Below are 11,283 nucleotides of genomic sequence, written 5' to 3' on the forward strand. Positions count from 1 at the left end.
AGCAGTAACAGGGTTGGCTGGCCGTGGCTGAAACCTCCGAAACCCTGAGCCCCAAATGGCTGTTCCTCGACTGGTTGTTCTTGTCAGGCGTTTTGGTCACAGTGAGGCAAAGCTGATGGACACCAAGAGGACCCACTGTGCTCCCCGCTGCGCACACAGTACAGCCACCAGGTCACGCCACCTGCTGCCAGCGTCCCCAGACATCCTTCTCACCTCACGGAAAACCATGACCATAGTGTGTTTCTCCTCCAACAGCACGACGAACAGCAGCTTCTAAGCTAGGAGAGGAGGCAGGAAAGTCTGAGAAGCAGTGGTCAAAGAGAGTAACTTTCCAGATTCTTTCACAGAAGACATTGTGGACATAAAAAAACTTTTATGCCCTTTTGAATTGTTGTTCAAATATAAATATTGACCAAATGGATTGGCATCAAGTTGAGGATATGAAAAAGGCCCAATTAAACATGCAAAGGATTTGGCACGATTCCCTTGAGGGGTTCTTAGAGATGCAGTGTACTCAAATTCCATAAAGGCCTGATTCACCTTGAAGGTTTCCAGATGAATTGTTTGATCATTTCTTACTGTAGTAGAATTTCTAGCTAGGTTATTTATGATACCTTATTTTTTAGATTCACAAATGCAATGTAGACTTGTAATAACTTGTATTTTCCACAGGCTTTACTTTACAATAACCACATAAATATTCTTCACTAATGAACCACGTATAATCATACAAATTTCCCTTAAAAATCTTTCTTGTAGTTAATAAATTTCTTGTTTGATTCCTTGTCTAGTTTTCTACATATCTATCACTATTTCTTCCTAACTCTGATGACAAAACTTTAAAATAATTCCCATTAAACTTATTATAAAAATAATGCCAGATTAAATTAATAACACTAAATTAAAAAGGACCTTAAAATTTTGAGATAGTAAAGGGCTGATCCAGTAAAAATATTTTTCTTTTTTTTTTTTTTTTTAAAGAGAGAGTGAGAGAGGGAGAGAGAGAAAGAGAGAGAGAGAATTGTAATATTTATTTTTTAGTTATTGGCGGACACAACATCTTTGTTGGTATGTGGTGCTGAGAATCGAACCCGGGCCGCACGCATGCCAGGCGAGCGCGCTACCGCTTGAGCCACATTCCCAGCCCAGTAAAAATATTTAAACAACCAAAACTGCCATGGGACTGGGGGTCTAGCCCAGTAGGACAGCACTCGCCTCCTATGCACAAGGCCCTGACTTTGGTGACCGGCACCACAGAAAAAATATTCAAATAATGCCAAGTGTGATGGTGGATACCTGGAATCCCAGCTACTCAAGAGGATGCAAGTTTGAGGCCAGCCTTGAAATTAGTGATACCTCTCTCTCAAAGTAAAAACTGAAAAGGGATGGAATGGGGGGCTGGGATTGTGGCTCTGTGGTAGAGTGCTTGCCTAGCATGTGTGAGGCATTGGGTTCGATCCTCACACCACCGAATATAAATAAATGAATAAAATAAAGGTATTGTGTCCGTTTACAACTAAAAAATATTTTATTTTTTTTTAAAAGAGGGGTTTTTTTTAAAGAGAGAGTGAGAGAAGAGAGAGAGAGAGAGAGAGAGAGAATTTTTAATATTTTATTTTTTAGTTCTCGGCGGACACAACATCTTTGTTGGTATGTGGTGCTGAGGATCGAACCCGGGCCGCACGCATGCCAGGCGAGCGCGCTACCGCTTGAGCCACATCCCCAGCCCCTAAAAAATATTTTAAAAAAAAGGATGGAATGTACTTCAGTGGCATAAAACCCGGGTTCAACCCCAGTACTGCAAAAAAATAACCATCAGCACAATTAAAAATATACGTGTATGTGTATACATATATATGTAAATTACAATCATTTCATTAAAAAGTTGATTATCTTAGTACCATAAATGTCAGAAGGATATAATCTTATAATAATGGACAACTGTCTCAATTTGCTAATTTGTCTAAATTTGTTGAATTAGCCTTGTTAATAACTAGCATATGCATACATACCTTTATATAATGAGTCATGAGATGGTATGGTTGTGTGAATGATCCAGGAGCAGAACACTTGATACCCTAATGTCCCTGATATATAACTACCTGGAAAGTACAGGTTACAAACTGAAGAAACAATAAGTCTAGATTTCTGTATTAAAGTCTAGGTTTCTGTATTAAAATGGTAACATAGCCAAATCTGGAGATTGCTGGGAAAATACAATGAACATACTTTTAAATATGAAACTCAATTACAGGTGAATAAAGGAGACCCCAGACAGAGGCCAGAACCAAAGTGGGAGCTGGCAGCGGTGGAAAGCGGGCATTGAGGCAGCAGCTTCCAGAGACACGTTGAACCCCTGCTCCCAGGATAGGAGCCAAGGTGGGGTGCTGCTGTGAAGCGTCCCATAGAGCCAGAACCTTTACAAGGTAGAACCTTGTGTGACGAAGTGCAGACTAGAAAAGAAAAACATGTGGCCCCCAGGCTGTGTGGAGGAAAAGTCTCCCCGAGAGCTGGCGACTGCCACAGCTTGCTTCACACTATGGTGGGCCGATTCCTCCAAAGGAGAAATTACCTTCAAGTGGTCCTGAGAGGCCCCAGGGGCCCAGCAGAGGCAATTATAAATCTTTCCTGGATTGAGAAACCCTCTTCTTGACCAAGAAAGAACTGGACAAACCGGAAGTTTCAATTGAAATAGCAAGACACCTGGGCACGAGCCAAAAGGCAAGAAAGAAGACAGGACAATTAGGTCCTAGAGCCTTTCAGATAATGGGATTCTGACACACAAAAATGACAGAGTGCTTGAAATGTTCAAGAGGTAAAAGGAGTTGTGAAGTACAAGATTTTTTCAGAAAAAAAGAAAAATTCTGTAAGATTTGAAAATTAACCAAGTACAACTAAAAATAAAGTTTTGCTATCTAAGCCCCATGGATGGGTTAAACAGTGGACGGGATGTACTGAGAGAATTTGTGAATTTGTGTGTATGTGTATGTATATGTGTGTGTGTATATATATATATATATATTTTTTTTTTAAGAGAGAGAGAGAGAATTTTTTTTAATATTTATTTTTTTAGTTTTTAGTTTTTGGCAGACCAACATGTTTGTTTGTAATGTGGTGCTAAGGATCGAACCCTGGCCGCATGCATGACAGGCGAGAACGCTACCGCTTGAGCCACATCCCCAGCCCCAGAATTTGTGAATTTAGAAGGTCACATTGAGCAAAGGCGTGGAGGAGAACAGGGGGGAGTCACACGCAGGCTGAGAGGAAAGAGCCCCAGGCCGGGAGTGAGAAGGGCAGGCCAGGAACGGACACCACAGGCAAGCCAGGGCCACGCTAGGGAGGGCAGCCCATGGAGGCCAGTGTGGCCACTGCAAGGGACAGGTGGCTTTCCCCTGGGATGGGACAACTGAGCAACCATGAGAACAGGGCCACATCGTCCAAAATGGAGAATAATGCCAGAGATACTCAAGCAGAGCTGCTGGGCAGCCACAGTGTATGTGCTCACAAGTTCAGGGGAGAACGGGCTGGAAATATGAACAGAGACAGTGTTCAAAGCCCCAACACAGGTCCATACCACCAAGGAAGCAAGGCAAGATGGAGAAGGAAGGAGAAGGGTGCCTGGAGCAGGAGAGGGGATGTTCGAGAGGCAGGACTGGTCTATTGTGAAAATACACTGTAAAGAACATTTCTCTGCTTGCCTGGCATGCATAAGGTCCTGGGTTTAATCCCCAGGAAGGGAAGAAAAGGAAACAAGGAAGAAAGAAAGAGGGGAGAGAGGGAGTGAATTCTTGCCTAGTTAGATGGACCTACAAGGAAGCTTTACTGTGCAAGAGAAGAAACTTAAAATAGTGTTTCCTGATCTCGAGGTGCCACATTCTGTTGGCAGCAGGAGTGTAAATCACAAGGTAGCAATTCCCTGCTGCTTCAGCCAGAGCAAACCAAATATAGCTCCCGTCTGACTGAAAAGACCCACTAACAAAATGACGGCCCTGTGGACTCGGATTGTTGTTAACAGCAATCCTGCCAGATCAGTCTGGCCTAAAATCCTGCGCTGTATTTTCTTGGTCAATAATTTTGCCAGGGTTGGTAGGGAGTAGGGAGTAAAGCCTCCGGAATTCAACATCCAACATGCACAAATACGCAAAGTGACTTCACAGGTCGGTACAGTTGTTTTTCACTGCACAGAGCTCCATTTTAATCTTAGGAAGATCCTAAACATGAGGGCTCTTCAGCTTTTACCTGAAAGAAACGCTGTCAAACCACAGTGGGTTTTACTTCTGTCTTCAATCTTTTCTTAGAGACAAATGTGTTACTCTGCTGTCTGCCCCAACAAGATCTTGCAGACAAAGTGGGTGCTTTTACACAGCTCCACTTAGTTGGTGTGGCCCAGCAGCCTGGAGGCTGGGAGGCCCCCCCTCCTTTTTTTTTCTTTTTAAAGAGAGAGGGAAAGAGGGAGAGAGAGAGAGAGAGAGAATTTTTAATATTTATTTTTTAGTTATTGGTGGAACAACACCTTTGTTTGTATGTGGTGCTGAGGATCGAACCCGGGCTGCACGCATGCCAGGCGAGCGCGCTACCGCTTGAGCCACATACCCGGCCCTGGGAGGCCCCCTTGAGCTCTGAAGCCACCATTCCCTGTGTCCCCTGTCATACGGACACTAATCCTATGGGAGCACGGGCTCACCTCACAGTTTCATTTAACCTTAATACAGTGAGGGCTGAGACTTGACCCCTGGTCCATGACAGCACCCATCCATTACTGCAGGCAGCCTTTTTCCTGCTAATTCTATAGTAATTCTTTTCAAAGCAAGAAACAGGGCTGGGGATGTGGCTCAAGCGGTAGCGCGCTCGCCTGGCATGCGTGCTGCCCGGGTTTGATCCTCAGCACCACATACCAACAAAGATATTGTGTCTGCCGAAAACTAAAGAGAATAAATATTGAAAAATTCTCTCTCTCTCTCTCTCTCGGAAAAAAAAAAAAAAGAAAAAGAAAAGCAAGAAACAGAAGCACAAAGGTGGGCACAAAGAAAAGGTGAGAAGCATGCAATTATGTGCACCTCCTCTTCTAAGGAGTCTCCTTCAGATGCTCCCACCCTCCCATCCATTATGTCTCTACAGACCCACACTTCCAGGTGCAGATGTGATTTCAAAGAATTCCTGAAAGTCAGAGAAGAGATGGGGTGGTACCAATGAAAAGGACGAGAAGAAACCTATTCCCTAGCCGCAGAAAGCATAGGCTTCAGGAGTCAAAACCAAAGAAAAAGCATCATGATGAACATTAAGATGTAAATTTTACTGCAGTTGAAGGTGTAGTCACTTGAAAATGGTCAGGGAACAGTAACTAGCCAGTGTGCAAGTACCTGTCTACCTTCTTCCCCACTCCCCTGCTGCTGTCTGGTACTTGACAAAAGGGTTTTTGTAGATATAATTAAAGTTACTAACCAACTTGATGAAGAGAGGGAGACTCTGAGCAGTTCTGACCTATCAGACCTGCCTTTCAGGAGCAGACCTGTCTCACCTGGAGATGGGAGGGGACGTGAGGGAGAAGGTAACTGAGGAGAGAAATGCAGTCAGCGCTCCATGTCCTTGGGCTCCATGCCAAGTACAGGCAGGACAATAGCACATAATAGCCATTTATAGTAATCAAATTACGGACAGGTATGAATATGGGCATAAGGAATACCACTATTGTGTAAATTGTAATGCACCAATTAAAAAAACCAATTATTTCCATAGCATTTCCATCATATTAGAAATTGTAAGCAACCTAGAGATGAAGGAAGGCATATGGGAGCATTGCTAGGTTCCATGTGAATACTATCTCCTCACTCAGGGCACTGTAGATTAGTGTATCTGTAGGGGCTCAGGAACAATCCCTCAGGGACATTGAGGGATGATTATTCCACTGAAGAACCTGAGAGCAGCCCAAGGGGGCTGAGAGCACCCCTCACCCTCACCAACAGCTGGCCAGAAACAGGAGCATCTGGCACCTAGAATTTGAATATTGTGTAGATTTAAGATGGGGTAGAAGATACTGAATTAACAAAACATTTTAGTCTTCTGGTAAATATAAATATACTGAAAAAGATGGTAAAGATGACTTATATTGAAAATAAGACATCTTAATTTATTTTGGAAAATTTTGAAGAAAACCAAGCTGTGTTGACAGGATAGTGCAATATTCCCTATGATTTGTCTCCAGGATGAAAGCAAAAATATGGTAAGGTATGCTGATATAATCAATCCTAAAACAACAGGATCATTTTCCTAGAAGGGGAATCCCATACTACACTATCACCACATGAAAAAACACACAGTAGACTCTAATGCTTAAAATTTGTGGTGGCAACACTGGAGTTCATTTACCCTTAATACTTATTATTATTTTTAAGAAGATTTTTTTAGTTGTAAATGGACACAATACCTTTATTTATTTTATTATTTATTTATTTTTATGTGATAGGGGGATCAAACCCAGTGCTTTACACATGCTAGGCAAGCACTCTGCCACTGAGCCACAACTCCGTCCCCTTAATACTTACTATTCTGGCACTTTATAGCATGGAATTACAATCATTTTGAAAATTTGTCTTGAAATCTAAGTTACCCTCTTATTCTAGCTACACTGCTAAATTAAACAGGTTATACTGAAATTCCTTGCTCTTTTAATTTTTTTATTGATTTTATTTTTTTGAAAACACAACAGCGGAATGTATTACAATTCTTATTACATAGAGGATAATTTTTTACCTTTGTATAAAGTCCTTGCTCTTTTGAACTTACAGAAAAGAATGACCACTGAGATGAAACTACTAAAATGCTCCAACAGGAAAAATAGCTCTACAATATTATCTGAAAGGAAACAGACCTCCTAAAACTCCAACATTCAACCTCTACTATTTAAAGCCTTACTCTGAAACTTACATACTGTTAAAAGACTGCAAGATAGGGAGCTGAGGTGGTGGCTCAGTGGTAGAGTGCTTACCTAGCATATGTGAGGCCCTAGGTTTGATCCTCAGCACTACGTATAAATAAATAAAATAAAGATATTGTGTCCAAGTACAACTAAAAAATGAACATTTAAAAGACTGCAAGATAATATAAAACCAGACGTTATTTTATTTTGGCTCAATCAAAATCATTGCTTAATAGAAATAAATGAGAAAATAATTTTTTGTCATTGAATCCACAGATTAAAAAGAAACAAATAGAATAATAATCTCCCCATTATTCCAAGCAAAGCTCTTACCTGGATGTCAAATTGCCAAGCCTTTATGACTGTCATGATTGTCAAAAGATCTTAAAAGGGAAATTTTATGTATTTTCTTATGACTTGACTTTCAAAATATATTTTAAATTAATCAAAATAATTTTTTAGTGCTAAATTATTTTGAAGATATAGAAAATATTTTCTGAAAACAAAAACCTATCTTAAAAATTACAACCTTTTCAGTAAAATGTTACTGCATGACTGAATGCCAGGCAACTAGAGCTCTAACATATATTCTTTTTTTTTTTGAGACTGGGGTGGAGTGATTCTTCTACACTGCCCAGGCTAACTATGTGCCATTGCACCCTATTTTACTCAATTCTCACAGGAAGTCTACTGAGTAGATCTTATTATTTTCTCTGTTTTATAGATGAGGAAATGGAGGCTGAGAGAAGTTATGGAATTTCCTGTGACACTGCAACAAGCAACAGAGCCACAGAAGAACATAGGCCATCTCTCTCATCTGGCATCTGCATCATTCTTCCCCAGAAAAGGACACACCTGGTTCTGCATATTGACTTAGAATTATTCTGTTTGACTAGGGGGGAAAATGAAGTCAAGAGAAAAATTTAACAGAAAGCCCATTTTTTTATATATCAATAACTTACTGAAGTTTCTTTTGACTATTTTTAATACACAAAGATATTATCATGTGCTGTGGCATGTACCTGTAATCACAGTTATTCAAGAGGCTGAGGCAGGAGGATCACAAGTTTGAGGCCAGCCTGGGCAACTTGGAGATAGCCTGTCTCAAAATAAAAAACAGAAAAAAAAAAAACAAAAAAAAACCAGAAAGGGCTGGAGATATGGCTCAGTATACAGCACTGCTGGGGTTCAACCTCTAATACCAATATATATATATATATATTTTGATATGTATATGTGGGATATATGTATGTCTGTGTGTATGTTGAGTGTGAATGTATCTTAATTATTTTTGATATTCTAGGGAAGTTAAGACCCTACCTCTGCATTTTACATGATGTAAAGTTGTGATGAGTTGTTCTAAAATGTCTTCATACGTTTACATTTTTTTTTTCAATTTACAGGGGAATTGGCTTTCTTTATGACTCTGAAGTCTATAACTGAATTGATATCTCCACCTTTCATTGGCATTAGAAGTAAGGTAAAATAATAAGCACAAAATTAAATTTTACATTTGACATAACTTCAGTAGTATCCATGACTGTGTGACTGTGGTCTTTTAATAAACAAATTGAAGCATTTGAACAGTGAGCATGCTTTTCAGAAGTAAAGAAATAAACACTGACATTCACTTCGAAAAATCCATGTTTTCTTGGGGGGTTGTTGACAATTTCTTTTATTATTATTATCATTATCATCATCAAAAACATCACCACCAAAACACAAGAAATAAAACTGAGTATCAATAAGTGGGATGCCATCAATCTAATGGCTCTGCACAGCAAAGAATAATCAAGAGCACGAAGAGAGGGCTTATAGAATGGGGGGATCCTGGCCAGCTATTCCTCCCCTATGGATTAATATCTAGAATATATAAAGGTTTCAACAAACTTAACCTCCCACAAATTATTAATTAAATGAATAACCCAATCAATAAATGGGCAAAAGAACTAAACAGAAACTTCTCAAAAAAAATAAACACAAATGGCCAACAAATATATGAAAAAAGTTCAACATCTCTTGTAATTAGGGAAATTAAAAATAAAAACCTACACTAAGATCTCATTCTAATCAGAATGACAATGATCAAGAAAAATAATAATACACATTGGTGAGGTTCTGGGGGAAAAGGTACACTTGTACATTGTTGGTGGGACTGCAGATTAGGATAACCATTCTGGAAAGTAGCGTGAAGAGTCCTCAAAAAGCTAGGGATGATAAAAAAAAAAAAAAAGCTAGGGATGGAACCACCATATGACCTAGCTCTCCCACTCCATAGTATTTTCCCCAAAGATCTAAAACTACAACCTATAGCGATAAAGCCACCTCAATGTTTATAGCACCACAATTTACAGTAGCTATGTTGCGGAATCAACCCAGGTGCCCATCAATAAGTGAATGGATTAAGAAACTTTTGTGTTTATATATACAATAGAGTTCTACTCAGCCATAAAGAATGAAATTATGGGATTTACCAGTAAATGGATGGAAATGGAGAAAATCATGCTAAGTCAAATAAGCCAAACTCAGAAACTCAAGGGTCAAATTTTTTCCTCTCAAATGTATAAGCTAGAGAAAAATAAAGGAAAGTGGGAGGGAAAGATAGGATATTATAAAGATCAAGGAAAATATCAGTAATGTAGAAGGAGATTGAGAGGCAGGTTAGAGGGATGAAGTGGGGGCAATGCAGAATGAATTCATAAAACACCACCTTCTGTGCACATAATGCCACAGGGAATTCCACCTTTATTTATAAGTAAAAGGAACCAATTAAATATAAATAAATAGCTGAGCAAAAGGCAATCTAGTAGAGTAGAGGAAGGAGAACCAGGAGGGGAGGGAGGACAGCAGGAAAAGGGGCGGGGGAAAGGGGGAACATGAAAAAAATCCAACTTTTCTATTCAAGCCCTGGGAAAAACACTAACATTTCAATCACAAACAAGAATGTTTAGATGAGCAAGCCAGCAATAAAAATGTGCATGGATATAATATTCTTCCCTCTCCCCCTATAGGAAAACAAATGATCTCAAGAATGATGATTCATGATTTCAGGTTTGTGCTGATTAATTTTTTTACATTCTTTGCAGGGAATTCAAAGAGTAGGACAGACAGCCTTCAGCAGGGTTTAAGCTTCAAATTACAATATGGAATAGAGACCATGCATTTAGTAAATGAGAGCAAATACCGCATAAATAGCATCGAACGAAGTTTAAAGACATTGATACTTCAGATCCAAGAAATGCAATTTTCGAGGTTGGGGAAAAACATCCAATTTCCCGACTCCACCCTGAGAAACAGCCAGTCATCGCAGCGGCCCCGGAAACTCCTTCTCTCGGTGTCTGGAAGAAGCCATCTCCCCAACCCTGGGCGCCTGGGGCTGGCCGCCCTCCCCCGCAGGCTGGGAAGCAGGGTACCACCTGGCGTGGCTGCCCCCAACTCTGAGCTCCATGCCGTCCTCAGAAGCCTGGGTCGCGCCCTACCTGCTCCTCTCCCGGCCCCAGACACACACCGGCAGCCCGGCTCGCACCTGTCAAGGTACCTCCCAGCAGGGATATGCTCGTTCCCGGGGCCAGTCGCACCTCGGCGGGGCAGCAGGCTGCCCAGAGCGGTGGTCCCCAGCGGGGGATGCAGGCTCCGCTGTCTCGCAGTTGCCTGCGCAGCAGCAGAGTCCCTGCCCAGCCCAGGAGGTGCATCCCACAGCGCAGGGGACCCAGCGGTGCAGAGTGGCCCCTGCTTCCCATCTCCTTCCCTCCCCACCGTGGCTCCTTCCTGAAGAACAGCTGCCACGTGCCTTCAGAGGCTGGGGCCCAGCACCCGGGTCAAAGGCCTGGGAACTGCCCCTCTCTCCAGCAGAGCCTCTGGGGACCCACTGGGTCACGGTGCAAGCTGACGACTTGCAGCTTTTGGGCTGCGGGTGGAAACTCTATGATACTCGCCACACAAAAATAACTGAAGAGATGGGACGGTTAATGGTTTGATTTACTACACATTGATACATGCATAGATTTACCACCAGCTATCCTTCAAGACACAGTCTCAATTAAAAAGATTAAAAATGAGTGATTTTGCTTATTCCTATTCACTTCACTACAGCTTCTTCTTTAGATTTGTTCATTATGAGCAGCAAACAGGTACTTCACTCGGATTCGTGTTATGTAAAAAAAATGATACTTGCAGAGTTTTAAAAAATCTGATCATCCTTTAATATACCACACAGCACATTTTACCATTTAAAAAAAAAGTTGTGATATGTTGGGATTCTTCTAAATTAATTTCATCAAGTGAATAAGAAATTTATCCCAGATCCATTCTCTTTTCCCACAGAAATGAACCATTAACTCCATAATATATGCTACTAAAATATTACA

The sequence above is a fragment of the Ictidomys tridecemlineatus genome, chromosome 8 (assembly GCF_052094955.1).
Source record: "Ictidomys tridecemlineatus isolate mIctTri1 chromosome 8, mIctTri1.hap1, whole genome shotgun sequence".
NCBI lineage: Eukaryota > Metazoa > Chordata > Mammalia > Rodentia > Sciuridae > Ictidomys > Ictidomys tridecemlineatus.